This window comes from Pleurodeles waltl, chromosome 3_1 (genome assembly GCF_031143425.1).
Source record: "Pleurodeles waltl isolate 20211129_DDA chromosome 3_1, aPleWal1.hap1.20221129, whole genome shotgun sequence".
Classification (NCBI taxonomy): Eukaryota; Metazoa; Chordata; class Amphibia; order Caudata; family Salamandridae; genus Pleurodeles; species Pleurodeles waltl.
The window spans coordinates 729,005,956-729,025,438 of record NC_090440.1 but is presented as its reverse complement, the minus strand read 5'-3'; the positions used below and the strand labels follow the sequence as shown (position 1 = coordinate 729,025,438).

The 19,483-nt window shown below is 50.4% G+C and overlaps 1 protein-coding gene across 3 annotated transcripts in view; it reads left to right on the top strand.

Annotated features, from left to right (window-relative positions):
* The first annotated feature begins 899 nt into the window (after positions 1-899).
* MPPED2 (metallophosphoesterase domain containing 2) overlaps positions 900-19,483 on the top strand; it is a 602,895-nt gene continuing 584,311 nt past the window's right edge. The window contains exon 1 of one of the 3 annotated variants that reach the window (XM_069223473.1): positions 900-1,206. The gene's annotated coding sequence lies outside the window, so the exon portion shown is untranslated. Of the gene's footprint in view, positions 1,214-10,292; positions 10,312-19,483 lie in introns of those variants that run through there. The other 2 variants (XM_069223474.1, XM_069223475.1) reach the window with 2 other exon arrangements.

Sequence of the window (19,483 nt, the reverse complement as noted above, 5' to 3'; positions counted from 1 at the left end):
TCATGCATGTATGCCCTCAAATGTGTCAGGATGCACCCTGCCTTAGGGGTGACTTACACCTGGCATATGCAGTGGTAGGGGACCTGGCATACAGGGGTGTGTGACAGATCATGGTTTCACTGTGTGGGTTTGTTGAGGGGTTCCTGCGGATGGCACAACTAGAGCTGCAGCCCTCAGGGACCTTCCTTAGCACTCTAGGTACCAGGAATACCATTTATTAGGGACTTAGAGTGGGTGCTAAAGGGTGTGCAAATTGTGCAAATCAACTGTGCAGTTTTGGGGAAGAGCTCTGGCATTCGGAAGCTGGTGAGCAGGGACCCAGTGCACTAACAGTTGAAATTACCTCAAGTACCAGGTAAAAGGGTGCTTTCCTACAGGTTAGAATAACTGTGGCAAGAAACCTCTTGATAGTTATGTTTTCTTAATACTTAAAAAGAAAATTGTTAAAGTCTGGTAGTTTGAAAAAATGCAGCTCATGTCTAATAAGCAAATCTCTTTTTTAGCGCACACTAGAGATTTTGATACTTTGGACTTACCCTCATTAATCTTTTGTAGCTCCTGAGAGCTCATCGAATCTGTTCTGGTGAAGTGTGTGACGATTTGAATATTTAAAATGAGAGCAGCTAAAAGGTATGGCAATATCATTTTATTTTATTTTTAATGTGCTATTGCTAATGCCTGTGCCTTAAATGTTTTTTTCTTAGCGTTACTGGCGACAACACGGACTCCTACGTCTTATTCTGCCCCCGTCAGAACACAAGAATAGACCACACGAAAAACAGTGGCTGTCGCTGACAAAAAAGAAAAGTTATTGGCCCTTTTGCCCTGTCAGAGGGATGGTTCTCTGTGAGGAGGGGCAGGGATGCTGCATGCGTGAAATGAAAGGGTTGCAGCAGACGCTGCCGACTCCCCGAGGAGGCTGCAGCAGGCGGCGTGTGCAGACATTTCCTGGAGTTCCTGGTGCTGTGCTCCCTGACCCCAGTGGCAGTCCCCTCGCACTGCACCTCTCTCTCTTTCTCTCCACAGCTGCTGATGCCAGCGCCAGAGCGAGGCTGCTCCATTCTCTCTCTCTCATTCCACTCCGACCAGCCGGGGGACCTTCAGGGTCGAAGGTTTCGCCCTCCCTGCACCTCTAGCCGACCCCGGGGCACAACCTCCCATGGAGGAGCTTCTCTAGCGGAACACAGGACATCCCCGGGACACTGGGTAAGAGGTAACCAGAGAGAAGGGGGAATAAATCACAAGAGGGGAGGGGGGAATACAAGCAGAACACAAAGACTTGGGTTAAGAGGTGGCTGCTTGTCAGAGAGGGCGCAGGCAGGGGCCGTCCCTGCTACTGCAGAAACAACAAAAGCACGGCTAGGGCATGGAGGGAGTGCTTCTGAAAATGATATTTCGCATTCTATTTTTCATTTGGAAAGCAGTTATTAAAAGCTTGGTCGTCCCCACGCACTCTCCCGCCTCGTTTGTTGTTTTTTGCTTCTGCGTTTTTGCCGGAGGGATGCTTTTTTCTGCTGTTTACAGAGGCGCAGTCGGCAGTGGTGGTTGATGTCTGGCGAGGCGAAGGCCAGAGACCCGGAGGAATGAGCGGGGTCACGTTGAGGGGTGCTCAGGGCTGGGATCCGGGGCTCGTAGCCCGTTTGTTCCAGCAGCTTTCCCCAGCTCAGCGTGCACTGGTTGGCGGGGGAGGGTGCAAGCATCTCAGCCCGCCTCTGCTGTACAACCGGGTCCCTCCTCTGCACCCCGTGTAGATGAGATCCAGAGGCCGGGGGACCACGATCTTCGAGGCCCAAGCCTTCCGAGGGGCGGCTCAGGGGTCACGGGATGCGCCTTGGCGGTGAAGCGTGGGGTGCGGGGCCAAGGGCAGCTCTCTGCAAGGGCTGCCTCTGTGAGGATGAGGGAGGAGAATAGATGCACTGCGAGCCGTTCAGAAAGTGAAACTAAAAGGGTCAGAGAGGGAATCCGGGGCAGCGACGAGAGCAGGTCGCGGGCAGCTCCTGCTGCCGCCGCCTCATTGTGCCGGGCGCCTTAGGAGCTTCCGGTAGGCGCACAGTGTGAGGGGTGCTACCGCCTCACACGGCAGTGCACCAGGGTGAAGCAGTAAGGAATAGGCACCCCTGTTTCCTCTCCGTGCAGAGCACTCGAGGTGGAGCAGGGGATTGGCAGAGTGATCCCTGGTCGTCACCTTGTAGTGCACCCGGGGTGAGGCGGGGATGTGCACCGCAGCCTCCTCGTCGTGCAGTGCACCCGGGGAGATGCAGGGGATAAGGAGAGTTTCTGCTCGCCTCTTCACGGTGCACGGGGGTGAATCAGGGCTTCAGCTGGGAACTGAAGCTTCCTCATTGTGCAGTGCATTCTGGGCGTAGCAGGGGATCAGGTGGAGTGCGTATAGTAACTCGGTGCACCCCAGGAGATGCAGGGGTGTTATGTGCTCACTGTGTAGTGCATTCGTGCTGAAGCAGAGGGTAAGCACAGAACCGTGCAGTGCACTGAAGTGAAGCAGGGGACAGTCTGATGGGGTGTTCGCTCTAAATTATGAAGTTCTCTCTCAGGTGATACAGGGAGCTTTATCTGCTGCCTCGGAGTGCAAGGGGCTTGGTTTGGGGCACCGTGCTTCTTTCTTCCTGCTCGTTGAGTACGCAGGGGTGAGTTTCAAGTGTTGGCGTCTTCCCGCGGAGCTGTGCAGAGCTGCCCGTAGAGCACAGTGCGGGTCAGGGACATGCAGTGAGTCCCGCTGCCTCTACGAAGGCTTCCCTCATTGTGAAGTGCACCGTGAGCGGCCCAGAGGCGCGAGACAAGGATGAGAAGGAAGCGCACAGTGCCGCCTTCTATGCAGCGTGCAATGCACGAGCACTTACTGGGCCACACGAGGACTTGCTGGGCCACCGGGTAATACATGGGGAAAAAGGGCCCTGCACTGAGTGCTACGCCTGCACCGCGCCCAGTGCCCCGTCGGCGCTGTACTCGTTCTTTGGGCCGCTAGAAATGCTGGAGTCAAAGCTTACATGACTGGCGTGGTACCCTGCTCGTGCTCTTACGCACCCTACTGCTTGTTGGACTTCACGTGGACGGAGTGACATCTTGCTGCCCCCCTCACTTTGGTTGTGAAGCGGTGCTGCAAAGACTGCCTCAGGTGGGCCAGGGTAGATGTCGTCTGACTGCCCTTGTGTGTCGGGCTACCCGGAGTGTTGTTTTTACCAGGGGATTAAGTGGGCAGTACTCCTCCTTGTATTTTGTGACAGCCTAGCATGGAGTGCTGCGGGTTTTTCCACTGTACGTCGTGGGTGAAAGTCCTGTTTGTATGGCGTACCAGAGTTGCCTAGACTGTATTGAGGTACGGAGTAAGTGATGCTCATTGAGTTGTTTGATGCCCTAGAGGCAGTCAGTGTCGGAGTGTATACTGGCTAATACCAGGAGCGTAGACGGCATGTCATGGGCCCCAGTGCAAGGACGATAATGGACCCACTGGTAGCTGATTGAATTAGAAAATATAGCATTCATTGGGTGCCTCGAAATCTCGGTGCCCCTGCTGCACCCGTGGAAGCTACGCCCCCGGGTGACAGGCTTCACTGCGCTGTGTGTCGTAGCTCCCTGTGGTGTGCCAGAGTAGAACCATAGTCGGTGACACTCGTCATTGTACTGTTAAGGCTACTCGGAATGCCTTAGGCTGTGCAAGCGTGAAGGGAGGGCGGTTGATAACCCTCATGGGGTTGTGTCCGCGGCTAAGGCTATAGCAGGTTGTGTTACAGTATATAATGGGCGAGGGCCTTCATTTGTGTTAGGTGGCAGAATATAAGTACACTCCACATCCCCCCTGATCGTGAGGGGCCTGGTTAGTATGGCTGGCTGCCCAGTGGCAAGCAGCCGTGGATACTTCTCACTGTACGCTGCACTAGGGCTACCCAGAACGTGTGAGGCGGAACGGGATGGCATTCCTCACTGAAGTGTGTCTTTACTGTCTGGAGGGTTTAGTACTGTGCTTCATCTTTAGTGGTTGATACTTCTTAGGGATGCGTGCGTTAGGGCAGCCTTGAATACATCACACTGTGTCAGGGGATTGTGTTGGTGAAATTCCTCCTTTGCACCTTAATTTGGTGTTCCATATGACACACTTTGTTGTGATCCATGGAATGGCGCAGGTGATACTCCTCACTGTGTTATCGACCTGAATATAGAATGGTTCACACCCCTAATTGTGTTGCGTAGCAGGGTATGAAGTACGGGAAAGCCCTCACTATAGTGTATGCCTGGGTGTAGAATGGGTCATACCCCTCATTGTGTTGTGTAACAAGGAATGGAGTGGTACCTGGTTGGATGATGTGTGTGTGCGCCTGCCTCCGGTACCTCGGGTTGTGTCGGAGGGTAGAGTGATGACGTTCCTCGTTTGCGTTGTGTGCCTCCCTGAACACAGTGTGCGTTTTGTGTGGCGGAGCCGCATAGAGGGGACGGGGTGTGCCGCAGCATACTGTGTTAGATACACCATATTATCGAGTCTAGCATGGCTGGTCCTGAGTGAGTTTAAGGTTTGCCCGGGTTTAAGACGCCTCTCCCTCAAATGTGTTGTTCTCTGTGAGTGCACACATGCCAAGGCCGTGCCATAGGTTAAGGTGGTTGGTACGCCTCGTTGTGCTGTGCTTTAGGGCTCCTTGGAGGGCACATGCACATCAGACTGCTTCCTCTCCTGTGTACTGCGCATAATTCGTTGCACCAGACACCGAATACACCGGGAACGCATTTACACCTTCCTTGTGCAAGGCACCATGGTTACCTGGAGGGCACCGCATGGGCATGGATGAATCTTTTTGCGGCAGTGTCATTGTGCTGCACGGCAGGGTTAGAGGCCGCAGTAAGGGGCATGGAGTGGATGCTGCTCCCGCCCTGGTGTGAAGTGTGCCGTCAGCACGGGGCAGGGGATGAGTGTGTGTAGAGTGATAGGCCGTGAGCGGGGTGTGTGTGATGCACGCGTCGAGCCCGCGGGAAGCACGGCCTGTGACGTGCGCGGGAGCTGTCAGTCAGCCCCGGAGACCATAATATAGACAGGTGGCGGGCAGCCCCGAGCCGCGGGCAGCAGGGTACCTTGGCCGGAGGAGCTGGCAAGGAGCTCCGCCTCCTGGACAGATCAGGCACCAGGGAGTGAGGAGCCACTGGGCAGGCATTGGAGATGGAGCGGGAGCAGGCACGTGTCTGTCACGAGAGAGGTCAGGATGGCTGCTAGAAGACGGGCACGTGAGGCAGCGGTGTATCGGTCGGGGACAAGAGCGGAAATTCAGGGTTCCGGAGCCGGGCGACGGGACGGAATAGAGACAGCAGGCAGCTATTTCATTTGGGATGGAGGCGACAGGTGTTTATTAGGGCGTGGGTGGAGCAGGCAGCTGTGCATTAGGAGAGTTGGCAGAGCAGGCAGCTGTGGCTTCAAAGAGTTGTTGGAGCAGGCAGCTGTGCATTAGGATACTCACAGTGCTTGAAATGGAAAAAATAGAAGTGCAGGTACTCTATCCGGGTACCTTCTTGTTTCTGAGATGTGCCGGTACTTTCCAAATAAAAGTATTCCGTTTTTCTTGAGAAGTGCAGGTACTGTCCTTCTCAAAATATATATAAAAAAAATGCCGGTACTCCGCGCCGGACAGTACCGACCCATTTAAAGCACTGGACACAAAGAACGAAAGCGGTCAGCTGTCTATTGAGAGACTGGGAGCAGGCAGCTGTAAATTAAGAGATTCGTCGGAACAAGCAGTTGTGCAATAGGAGACTAAGGATAGGGGAGCAGTCAACTGTCTATCACGGCATTGGGAGCAGGCAGCTGTGCATCAGGAGTCTGTGTGGAGTAGGCATGTATGTATCAGGAAACGAGTGGAGCATGCAGGTGTGTAGTAAGAGGTAGAGGCAGGGGAATAAGGAACTGTGTATTATGAGTTTAGTGGAGCAGGCAGCTCTGCACTACCCCATGGAGCAGGCAGGTGTGCATTAGGAAAGTGGGCACAGCTGGCAGCTGTGTTTTAAGAGATTGGTCAAAGAAAGCAGTTGTGTAATAGGAGACAAGGGCCGGGGGGGGCAATTAATTGTCTATTAAGAGACTGGATAGCAGGCAGCTGTACCCTAGGAGAACGGGCAGAGCAGGCAGTCGTATAATGTATTAGGAGCTGTAGCTGGAGGTGTGTTAGGAGATTAGTAGAGCAGGCAAGTCAGCACTAGGAAATGGTTGAGCAGGCGGGTGTGTATTTGAGGGTAGGGTGCAGACAGCTGTGCACTAACACGTAGGTGGAACAGGCAGCTGCGTAGTAGAAGGCAGGGGAGCAGTTATCACGGTATTAAGGCACTATGGAACGAGCAGCTGTCTTGGGATACAGTGAGCTTTGGGAGGAGGTGGCATCATTCTGCTGGAGTTTTGCACTGGGGCACCTGGGACAGTGTCTAGGGTGGGCGTTAAGAGGTGCACTAGGGTTAGTCTTCTGTCTTAATCTTTGTACTTTTGTTATGTCGGAATCACTTTAGTTGTTCTTGCAGCGCAAAGAAACCGGAGGGTAAACATTGTAAGAACGAATCCAGTCTTATCAAGTTATACTGGGTTCGATCAGCTCTGGTTTAGTGAAAAAGGGAGCAGGGTGTTGTGTGATAAGAGGTTGGGGAGCAGCAGCCGTGTATTAGGAGACGAGGAAGTAGTCAGGTGTGTATGAAGAGATGGGGAGCAGGCATCCGTTTATGAAGAGACGAGAGAGCAGGCAGCGGTATTTTTGGGAGACGAGGGAGCAGGCCGCTGCATTTTAGGAGACGAGGGAGCAGGCCTCTGCATTTTAGGAGACGAGGGAGCAGGCCGCTGCATTTTAGGAGACGAGGGAGCAGGCCGCTGCATTTTAGGAGACGAGGGAGCAGGCCGCTGCATTTTAGGAGACGAGGGAGCAGGCCGCTGCATTTTAGGAGACGAGGGAGCAGGCCGCTGCATTTTAGGAGACGAGGGAGCAGGCAGCTGTATATTAGCAGATGGGGTGCAGGCAGCTGTATATTAGCAGATGGGGTGCAGGCAGCTGTGTATTAAGAGATGAGGGAACAGGCAGCTGTGTATTAAGAGATGAGGGAACAGGCAGCTGTGTATTAGCAGATGGGGAGCAGTCAGACGTGTATGAAGAGATAAGGGTGCAGGCAGCTGTGTATTAGCAGATGGGGAGGGAGCAGGCAGCCGTGTATTAGCAGATGGGGAGGGAGCAGGCAGCCGTGTATTAAGAGATGATGGAGCAGGCAGCTGTGTATTAGCAGATGGGGAGCAGGCAACTGTGTATTAGCAGATGGGGAGCAGGCAGCTGTCTGAGCAGGTGGTGAGCAGGCAGCTATATATCAGATGGGGAGCAGGCAGCTGTATATCAGATGGGGAACAGGCAGCTGTGTATTAGCAGATGGGGAGCAGGCAACTGTGTATTAGCAGATGGGGAGCAGGCAGCTGTCTGAGCAGGTGGTGAGCAGGCAGCTATATATCAGATGGGGAGCAGGCAGCTGTATATCAGATGGGGAACAGGCAGCTGTGTATTAGCAGATGGGGAGCAGGCAGTGGTATTAGCAGATTGGGAGCAGGCAGCTGTGTATTAGCAGATGGGGAGCAGGCAGCCGTATATTGGCACCTGGGGAGCAGGTAGCTGTGTATTAGGAGATGATGGAGCAGGCAGCTGTGTATTAGCAGATGGGGAGCAGGCAGCTGAGTATGAAGAAATGAGGGACCGGGCAGCTGCATTTTAGGAGACGAGGGACCAGGCAGCTGTGTCTTGCCAGATGGGGAGCAGGTAGCCGTATATTAAGAGATGAGGGAGCAGGCAGCTGTGTATTAGCAGATGGGGAGCACGCTACTGAGTATTAAGAGATGAGGGAGCAGGCAATTGTGCATTAGCAGATGGGGAGCAGGCAGCCGTGTATTAGGAGATGGGAAGCATGCAGCTGTGTATTAGGAGACAAGGGAGTAGTTGGCTGTGTATAAGGAGATGAGGGAGCAGGCAGGTGAATTTTACCAAATGGGGAGCAGGTAGTTGTGTATTAGCAGATGATGGAGCAGGCAGCTGTGTATTAGGAGACGAGGAGCAGGCAGCTGTGTATTAGGAGATGAGGGAGCAGACTGCTGTGTATTAGCAGATGAAGGAGCAGGCAGCTGTGTATTAGGAGACGAGGAGCAGGCAGTCGTGTATTAGGAGATGAGGGAGCAGACTGCTGTGTATTAGGAGATGAGGGAGCAGGCAGCTGTGTATTAGCAGACGCGGAGCAGGCAGCCGTATATTAGCTCATGGGGAGCAGGCAGCTGTGTATTAGGAGATGAGGGAGCAGGCAGCTGTGTATTAGCAGATGGGGAGCAGGCAGCTGTGTATGAAGAGATGAGAGAGCAGGCAGCTGTGTTTTAAGCGATGAGGAAGCAGGCAGCTGTGTATGAAGAAATGAGAGAGCAAGCAGCAGCATTTTAGGAGACGAGGGACCAGGCAGCTGTGTCTTACCAGATGGGGAGCAGGTAGCCTTATATTAAGAGATGAGGGAGCAGGCAGCTGTATATTAAGAGATGAGGGAGCAGGCAGCTGTGTATTAGCAGATGAAGGAGCAGGCAGCTGTGTATTAGGAGACGAGGGAGCAGGCAGCTGTGTATTAGGAGACGAGGGAGCAGGCAACTGTGTATTAGGAGGCGAGGGAGCAGACTGATGTGTATTAGCAGATGGGGAGCAGGCAGCTGTGTATTAGCAGATGGGGAGGAAGCAGGCAGCTGGATTTTAGGAGACAAGGGAGCAGGCAGCTGTGTCTTACCAGATGGGAAGCAGGTAGTCGTATATTAGCAGATGGGGAGCAGGCAGCTGTGTATTACGAGATGGGGGAGCAGGCAACAGTGTATGAAGAAATGAGAGAGCAGACCGCTGTATTTTAGCAGATGGGGAGCAGGGGGCCGTGTATTAGGAGACAAGGGAGTAGTCGGCTGTGTATGAAGAGATGAGGGAGAAGGCAACTGTATTTGTCCAGGTTGGGAGCAGGCAGCTTTATGTTAGCGGATGGGGAGCAGGCAGTTGTGTATTAGGAGATGAGGGAGCAGGCAGCTGTGTATTAGGAAATGAGGGAGCAGGCAGCTGTGTATTAGCAGATGGGGAGCAGGCAGCTGTGTATTAGGAGACGAGGTAGCAGGCAGCTGTGTATTAGCAGATGGGGAGGGAACAGGTAGCCTTTTATTAAGAGACGAGAGGGCAGTCAGCGGTCTATTAGTTAGGGTAGCCGGCAGCTGTGCTTTACGGGTTTGGTGGAGTAGACAGTTGTGCATTATGATGAGACGGACAGCCAGCTGGGTATTTGGAAATTTGGAGGGGGGGAGGGGGGGGGTTTAAGCTGTGTACTTGAATTTTTGGTGAGCTGGAAACCGCCAGTTAGATTTGGGGAGCTATCAGCTGTGTATCAAATTTGGGGAGCTGTCACCTGTGTCTCAGATTAGGGGAGGCGTGGCTGTATATCATATTTGGGAAGCTGTCACTTGTGTCTTAGATTTGGGAGGTGGCATGTGTGTATCAGATTTGGGGAGCTGTCACTTGTGTCTTAGATTTGGGAGGTGGCATGTGTGTATCAGATTTGGGGAGCTGTCACTTGTGTCTTAGATTTGGGGAGGTGGCAGGTGTGTATCAGATTTGGGGAACTGTATATCAGATTTCGGGAGCTGGCAGCCGTGTCTCAGATTTGGGAAGGTGGTAGAGGTGTATCAGATTTAGGAAGATGTGTATCAGATTTGGGGACCGGTCAGCTATGTATCAGATTTAGGGAGCTGGCTGTCGTGTCTCAGATTTGGGGAGGTGGCAGGTGTGTTTTAGATTTGGGGCGCTGGCAGCTTTGTGTCGGATTTGGGGAGCTAGCAGCTGTGTCTCATATTTGAGGGGGTGGTGGCACGTGTGTGTCGGATTTGGGTAGCTGTCAGCTGTATATCAGATTTGGGGAGCTGTCAACTGTGTCTCAGAATTGGGGAGGTGGCAGCTGTGACTCAGATTTAGGGAGCTGTCCGCTGTGTTTCAGATTTGGGGAGCTGTGTTTCCGATTTGGGAGTCTGACACCTTTGTATTTGGTTTGGGGAGCTGTCCCGGGGTATCAGATTTAGGGAGCTGGCACCCGTGTACATGGAGGCAGGGGGTCGCGCAGCCGGCTGCCAGGAGACAAGGGAAGCAAGCAGAGATGATTCAGGATAAGGCGATAGCAGGCGGCGAAGAGTCTAGAGGAGCGGTGGGGGCAGGGGCAGGGCCAGAGACAAGAGTAGGGGGTCTGGAGTCAGAGGTAGAAAGCAGTGGGGTTAGAGGAAGAGAGTACGGTGCCTGGAGCTGGAAGGTGAGCCTTGGGAAGGGGACGAGAGCTTGAGATTATGGGGTCTGGAGTCAGCAGAAAGGGGGGTAGAGTAGTATGGTCACGGAGTAGAGCCAGACGAGGAGGCAGCAGAATGGGAGCCGAAGAGGTAAGGTCACGGGGTACATAAAGGGTCAGAATGAGGCAGCAGCATGGGAGTGGGGTCACGGAGTAGATGTCCTGAAGTCAGAGGGGGGGACAGCAGAATGGGAATCGAAGGTGTAGGATCACGGAGTTAGGACGCAGCCGAGTCTCCCGTGTACATAAGGGTAGGAGAGTTGTCCAATCAGCTCAGCCCTTGGTGACTCCGTTCTGGGATCCCAAGGGGCGCCCCGAGGGTGCCTCCACTGCTAATGGGACACAGGCAATATACGTAACATCACTGCAGACCGTGCTCTCCCGGCTCACCCACAGCACCCTCGGCCCGCAGCGCCTTTTGGTTCTTCGCTGTACCTGACCCCATGCGGGTCTCCTTGTTACCTGCTCGTCCACGCCGCCTTGTCTCTATGGCAAGTACTGTAGGCACTGCTTACTCACTGCTGTATGTTTCTGGTTCTACAAATCACCCTGTAGTACACAGTAGTGCTCACTGTTCACTGTACCGCACTTCCGGGAGTGTCTCTCACTGGCATCTAACGTCTGCCTAGTTGTCAGCATCGATCCCTGCAGACTTTAGTCACTCCTCTTCAGTGGTAACCCTCGCCCCTCTCTGTATGTAGTGCTGGTTACTGACTCCCATACCAGGAAGCGCTGTCCCGCGTCAGTCCGTAGTGGTGAGCAGTTTTCTGCTGTTGGCTTTCCGTAGTGGCTCTGACTGGTACCCTACATCGCCTTGAATGTAGTGGTTGCCACTGACCCCTATAATACCCAAGTGGTAGTCGGTCTCCGTAGTAGCCCACATCAACCTGTCCGAAGTGATGATCGCTGGCCCTACGTCACTTAGTGGTTCATACCCCGCACATGACCTTAAGGGAGCGGTACCCCATTTATGGTGGTAATGTTTTTGCACACACATGTAGTAAGCAGTGATGGTCCCCGCCCCCATATCACACTGTATAGAGGGGTGTGCATTACTCTTAATGCAGCGGATGTCAGTATTCCCTACAGTTCTACGTAAGCAGTACCCTCCTGCGGTGCTATTAGACACATGCCCAAGTACTGATTACCACTGGCCCGAAATCAAATATACCTCCCAGTGGTATCCCACACATAGGAATTATGCTTTTGTAATACCCTGTAAGCAATCAGGGGCACTGCTCCCTCCGCAGCCCTTCAGGCTTTGGCAGGCGCTGCCTGCTTCTGGTACATCGGACTTTTCTGATGCTAATACTTGCAAGGGCTGTGGGAAACACTTTCAGTTTAAATATTCGTTTTTTTAGTCATTTTTTTGAAGTAGGCATGCCAGGTATAATCCCCAACTTCTCCATACATTTTTTCCAGGAAATGTGTTAGTAAGTTAAATTGCTAGAAATGCATTTGCTAGCTCTAAGTCAGTATGGAGACTTTCTGCAAATTGTTAAATAGGATCATTTCGTTCACCCCTGAGATCCTGCGATCACTGTGGACTTCCAAGGCCATGGAAAACTGTTATAGGTAGGGTCACCCACGGAATTCGGCTGCAAGCCCCTTGCAGCACGCGTCTGCAAGGACAGCTCACATTCCACGCTCAAGCCTGACGACTGCCTCACGCGACTGTCAAGGGGGCTTCAAGGCGCAGGGCCCGAGCCGCTGGCTGGTGATCGGACAGGCACGGACAATGCTTTTTCTCCAGTTTTGTAGACTAGATGGCGAAAGGACCTAGCAAGTAAACAAAACGGCCCGTCATGCCTTCCTCGGGCCGTCGTGGGCTTGAGGACATGGCCGACTGACACGGGGACAATCCTGGAGGAGGTGTGTCCTCAGTGCTTAATTTGTGCTTGTTGTTTCCGGTGCTGAGCACCGGCACTTTTTTTTTAGGGCCTGGGCTTATTCTTCGGCCTCAAGCATTTGTTGCGAGCAAAACACACATGGGAAAGAAGGATGAAGGGGAAAACAAAAAAAGTGTCACAAAACGGAGGGAGTAGAAAGCTGCAAGAGTGACCTGAAGGGGCAGGGAGTGGCTTTATATGGATTAAAAAGGCCCAAGATGGCTCCAGGACTACGCCTCCTCAGTATTCCATGTTCACATATTTAATTGCAGCAGCCGCGTCTTTAAGAGGAGGGCTTTGAGCACCGGCACCTTTTATTTACAAATTAAGCTCCGTGTGTCCTTCTGGGTACCATTCATTCATAAGCCACGTTTCCTCACCTTTTTTCATCGTTGGTTCTAGCTCCGTCGTGACGTTGCAGCGCAGTCTGTGTTATTGTGAGTTACTTGGGGTTCTTGGGGTTCTTGGGAGCATCCGCACAAAGGTGAGGCGCTGCCGGCATTTCTTGGAGTGAATTGGAATTAATTTACAGGGAGCCAGTTCTTAATTGGTGTTTCAGGGAGAATTTCCCTTCAGTCCCGGGGATGGTGACCATCAAGGCTGTCTACTCCAGGTCTCCCCCCACCTCTTTCTTTCACCATCTACACACGTTCCTTCTCTTTATATCGATCTTGCAGGCTCATATACATACCCGCTTTTCTCATTATCACTATTCCCTTTCTGTTTTCTCGTCCTTTGTCCGCATTCCGATTTCTTCCTCTGAGACAGAGTCTGATGGAGAACTGAAGCCCAGTCCCCTAAAAGCTGTGCTCGCCACCTGCACAAGCTAGGCACCGAAGAGAAGACTGCGGGGACCCCCCCCCCCCCGACATGGTGATGTGGGAGCGGGAGGCGAGGGCATGGAACAAACTCAGCTACACCGTTTGCTAACAAGAAGCTCCACGGCCCAGCAGCATACTTTTGGAAATATTTATTACCCGCGCACTGCGCCATTTCCAGTCAGTTTTCAAGATTGTTTTGTTTGGGGTAGCGGGCAGGATGCCGGGGTTACTTGATCTGAGGGGCGGTACTCGCCACGTCATAGGTATCGTTCTGAGATCTTCCTTGTACAAGGCGTGTAAGAGTTGCTTTGGAATTTGGAAGGATCGCTTCTGTGACCTTGTCCGTGATAAATAGCCATTGTATTAAGGCTCGGGCCATGTGTGAGAAGATATGAACCGACCGACAGACAGATATACGCACCATCAACCGCATCTGTCTCCTCACAGCCTCACCCGCGTTTCATCACTTCGTCGCTAATATTAGGAACGCGCGGGCTCTTTACATAAGTCACCTTAACTGTGAGCATTTCAAAGCGCAGGGGTCCAGTCTTCCATTAATGAGCTGAACTCGAAGCGCTTGCTTCGAGTTTCGTTAAGGTAGGCGCGCTGTCGCAGCAGGTGCACGGACCCTCCGAGGTGCACGATCTCCGTTTGTTCTGAAGTCGTTGCTGTTGTTGTGAGATTCTTGTTCTCGGTTTGCCCGTATCGTTTCTACGCGGAGCTGAGCCTCCGAGCGGTGCCTGGCGCTGCCCTGGAGTCACTAGCACGGACTGGGGTGCTTGGGCTTCTAGAGAGCGCCGGCCTCCAGGCGCTGTCCTGCTGCACTATCGGTGCAGCTCTGGGTTAGGCTGTTGGGCCACAGGGGCCAAGGCCCCTTCCCAGGGCCCCTTTCATCTCAGGCCAGACTTGACGGTTTTATAGTTACTGCTTCAGTGCGCTGACGCGGAAGGTGTCTGCCTGCCAACGAGCTTGTAACTTTCTCGTAAGAAGCGAACGCGCGAAAGATGCAATGTTTTATGACACTTGCGACGCAGTCTCAAATGCAGTTTTCTAAACTGACCTTTCTGAGTTCCCAGTGCATTTAATCCCCAACCGGACGAGGATAGCAGCATCCGTGTGTGCAACTTCAGAAGTGCCATGTATCTCGGTGTTTCAAATAAAAAGGGCAAATCTTTTAAATGTGTTTGTCAAGGAAGGACAGAGCTTTGTGCACGATAATAATGCGGTACCTTGGTGGGATGGTGACGTACATTAGTCGTGGAGGTGATTGATGGACGAGACACTACAGTAATCCTGCAAGTATGTCACGTACATACAGGGCCACTATAATTATGCGGCAGGGAATTACTACATTTAATTGCAGGGCTGACTAATTTATGTGGTAAGAAAAGGCAAACTATACTAAATAATGCAGCACTTTTTGTGACTGTAACTAGTTTGGTATTTACCAAATCAAAACACTCAATGGGCAAAGGTTTACCTCTTTAGTATTCGTTCAACACTTTAAATACAGCAACAGAACAATTACCTGATAATCTTTACAAAGGGTCTGTCTCTAGGAGAGAGACATCTGGCAGCGTTTTAGTAACTTTTGATCTGTTAGAGAAACTCTTTTTTTAAGTTAAAATCTCCAAATTATGCCTTAGGTAATAGTTTATGTAGCAAGCTCAGAAAATTCATGATTCTGTGGGAAACTCGGTGGCCACCTACTAACTCACAATTCCCGTTGCCATTCATATAGTGTACATTGCACCCATTAGTTTTACATGACACATATTTACTATTTCACACAGGGAATGTGATTGGAATCACAGTGTTCGATCAAATGCCAATACAGGGTTTAAGTGCTCTTTAGGTTCCAAGACGTTCAACTTAGCCACCACGCCACACTTCCTCCTAATGGCCCTGTGCCTAAAATATAATGGGAAGTCGAAGAGGTTACTCTTCTGAAGTCGTAGCTGAATTTGTGTATTTCCTGTTCTCGTTTGAGCATTGGAAGATAGAGTCACCACTCTGGCTGCCTGCACTGTTGATAAAAAAAAGAATGTAGATCATAAACGCAAAAAGAAGCCGTACCCTTATTTTTACCCATTCCATTCTGCTGCTAAAATTGTGAGGCTTGGAAAGGTGCACAACTTACTGACCGTTATATTACAAGTGCCACAGTGAAGGGATGCGATAGTTATCACACTTGTTAAAATCAGATACAGAAACTATCACAAGATATCTCCATCCCAGTGAGCGATAACGTGCAGATTTTGGTGCTTTCTGCCCCTAAACTCTGTCTCTTTATTACATTCTGGCACGTTTGACATGTTGAAATTTATTCCGGGAGAGGGGTTCAGGGAAGAACTTCATCCCACCTGGTAATTACAAGGGGCATAAGTTTTGGTCTCCTTGGGGCCCTCAGTTACTGAGACAAGTGTAATTGGAACACAAGACCTGTGCACCCTAGGCCTCCATTACAAATTTCCCTATGGTGACCACTTCACTCCTGGTAATTTGTTCGATACAAGCAAACCGACACTATAATACTCCAAATATATTAGGTAATCACACAATGATCCAGGAATGGAAGCAGTTTTGGTAATAACCAAGAGGTAGGTGGTCTGCTTAGTTTTCATTTGTATGACCCTTGGCAAATTATTTAATCATTCTTTGCCTCAGTTCCTTTAAGTAACAAAACCTCAGAACATAACTATTATGCACTATTAAAGAACCCACAGCCGGACTGGGCATCAGGCGTTTCTCCGAAGCTGGAAGGGTGGGGTGCTTTTGTTACTGGGGGGCTGGTTTTGTAGCATTGCATCAATTTTAAAAGCACTGCAGAGTTCCTTGTATATTCAGCAGTTTTCAGGCAACAATAAAACTGCCAAGGTAACTGTGGTGATTAATGTAGCTGCTAGGAAGAGATCTGAGTTTTGTCTAGTGGCAGTTTTGACTCATCTAAGGTTGCGCAGAAGGTGACTATATGCCCGCTGCAAAGAACACGTTCTATGCAGCTCACAGACCAGTATTGTATGTGCATAGCTCAGTGAGTTACCGCTTTTGTCTCAGAGATCCTTTTGTTACTGTGCAGTTCATAATTTACAGTCATAATCTAGCGCAGTGAGCTATGAGCTTCCTACAAAGAGCTGCATGGTACAGGTTAAGAAGTTAGGATTTCCCAATCATTCATTAGCACAATGTTGCTAAAAAGTTTGTTTGGATAGAGAGAAATAAATTCTTATTAGCAAAGTCAACCCTGACCACTGTGTTGCGTTCTGAATCCTAAGTTTATGCTTCCACATGCCAAGCACTCTTAACAAATGCCTACTAGTAAGGATGACATGTGAATCCTACACCTTGTAGTCCCTTTTGCCTTATATAAAGTTTTCTATACACTGATTTACACACATGATTCATTGCCTCTGTGTGTGTGATGTAAAGTGCTCCAAAACCTTACACTGGCAAGAAAGGTGCTATAAAACAAATGAAATACATGTGAGAGAGGCGCTATGGAGAGATGAGAGGCAATGTTAGAGGGTGATGGTGATGGAGTCATTGAAGACCCCAATAAAGATTGCAGTATCATGGTTCAATGTACGGTCATCATTTACTGAGCTTTAAAAACAAATACGGTTTAATATATACTGAAAAATATGTTGTAGAATGCATCATATTTGCCATTCAATCCCAACTTTTCCTGGGAGAGGTGGGCAGAACCTTCCCAAACCCCTTTGTAGTAGTCAGGCTCGCCTGCAGCGCTCCCTTGCTATGCACCCTATGGGGACTGATCTGGCAAAATTTGCCAGGGCTGCATTGGGTTCCAGTCCAGCCCTAAAAGAACCTAACACAGGATTATGTAACATTTGAAGTGAAATGTGCATTTGAATGCTTACACAGTACCCACGCTTGTACATCACATAATTGTTTTTTTTACTCATGTCATGTCTAGTCTCCATCACTAGCTCTAGCCACCCACTTGGTTGATGTCCTTGTGCACCAGACATATTTATGTTGCTCCGTCCAGCAACCTTATTGGAAAGAGTGATGCTCTTTAAAAAGGACTCACAATTCTCAAATATAATTCCCATCTGCTGATTCCAGTCTAGAGGTCTTTTAATACTGATTGTACCCAGTTGTAATCTATTTACTCTAGTCATGATTTGTGACTTGGCGTTAGATTTTATTGCTGATTTGTAGAAAATTGAATTAACTGTCGCTGCACCTGTTCTTGCTGTCCTGGGTTATAATATATACTCAGCTCATGCTGCCACATGATTCCCTGTCTGGTCATAGTTTGCATGTCCCTGCAAGTGCCACGAAGCACATTTTTGTGAGGTACCCAACTGCATAAAGGACACCCTAAGTGGCTATATAACATTTATTAAACACAGAGATTCATTTTTACGGGCCAAATTGTGTAACTGGCACTAACGTCAGGCAGTTTTGCACCAACATGCGTACTGATTAATCAGCAAATTCTTGTTCGTTCATTGGTCAATTGGTGCAAATGTTGCAAAATTGGCTGGCACGCCTGATATTGATTTAAGTCACACAAATCACTCCGAACCGCATCATTCTGCTCTTTGAATGTATAGTTTGGCAGTACACGGAGATAATGTGCCTTTCTGTGCACTCGTCATATCGACTCTTAGCTACGCACTGTACCACTTCCATGCTGCTTTTTATTTTATTTTTAGGTGCTCGTGAGACCTGGTATTTCTGTTCTTTTAGGGTGGCGCCTGCGAGAGCATGTGCCAGCTCATGCACTTCCGTGCTTAGACACTATTGTATACAAAAGTGGATTGGAGCCTGTTCATTGCTTTACCATTTGTTGGCTGCATGCCACTCTTCTTTGCAGCCTAATTAATTGGCCAGTACAGCCACAGCGTCATTTCTGATCACTTCTTTGGCGCAGGGATCAAGCACAGACTGATCCAAGTTGATCCCTGTCCGTCCACTGCTCCAGTGGCGTAGCGTGGGTTGTCAGCACCCGGGGCAAGGCAAGTAATTTGCACCCCCTAACCCGTGGATTTTAGCACTCGCGAGTGCGAGCGCGCCCCCCCCCACCCAGATGTTGCGCCCGGTGCGGCCGGCCCCCCCTGCACCCACCACGCTACGCCACTGCACTGCTCCCTACGTGACTGAGGTACTATTTCTCCTCTCTCACTCCTCTGCCTGCTGCTCCCTCCATAGTGCATGCGCCTTTTTTCTTGCTTTACTTAATTTATCCCTACCCCCTCCCAGTTTCTTCTCATCTAGTCCCTCTTTCTTCTCCCACTTCTACCCACCCTGTCTCTTCAGTTTTAACCTAAAAAGTGCTATGAAGTAGCCAGCACTGGCTGCTTTATAGTGCTTTTTTAAATCAAATTGTGATCCTCCACCATTATTTCGCCAGTTAGGCACCCCTGCCAAGTGTGTCTCCCTCGTATACCTCTTCCCCCTCTGTCGCTCCCTCCCTCATTGTGCTGTTGCTTGTCTCACCCAGTGTACTGCCATCCACTGTTGTTGCCTGCCTACCCCCCTCCTGCCCTCTGTTGTCAGTGTGGACCCCCTGACTCACCCTTCCTTCCGCATGTGCCTCCCACTCCACAATGACCTATGCAAGATCTATTGGCTTTGTCAATGTTAGATTAGACTTGCTGCACAATTTGTGTGTTGTGCAACATGACTGAAAGTAAATAAACAAGCATTTGCAATGCACTAGGGTCTCGCATTTGTCCGAGTTACAGCTATTACCAGTTGTAAACTCCAAACCGGATTTTTCTTGCCACATTGAAAGAAAAAAACAGCACGATCGCGCTGCTACAGTTCACTCGTAATGAAACCTATTGGCAAAAGTGCAATTATGTACGTAACCAGCAAAAGTGCAATTAACTATGTAACAGGGTCGATATTATGGAAAGCACTCGACTTCTGCCGAGCGAGAACGTGCTGCGAAAATAGAGAAAAAGTAGTCCACAAACCTGATGGGAAACAACGAGCCTTGCATGATTTCAGTACTCGGTCGCTGCGCTCGCGAGGGCTAACCTCCGGAAAAGGCATCACCTATGCGTGCCTTCCACTAATGAAAGCAAGCAGATTTTAACAGGCAAGCCCACGAACCAATGAAAGACACTGATGTGACGTGGACGGGTGTCCGAGCCCTTTTCTAACTCCTAAAGCGTCTCGCAAGCGATACGCATGTACAAGCACATGCGACGCAGGCTCGACCCTAAAAATAGCCACATGATACAGCCACGTCATAGCACTTTTATTTTCTACTTTCAGCCATGCTGCACAGCAGCCACCCTCCTGTTCAAAATGGCTAGAAAATGTAATTGACAAAGCCACTAGAGCTCGCATAGGTGAGACCTGTTGTGTTTGCAATGCCTCTTGTTAATAGCAATCTTCGTATGTAATTTGTTCTTTCTTAATATTTTCTGTTTAATTAACAACTTGTGT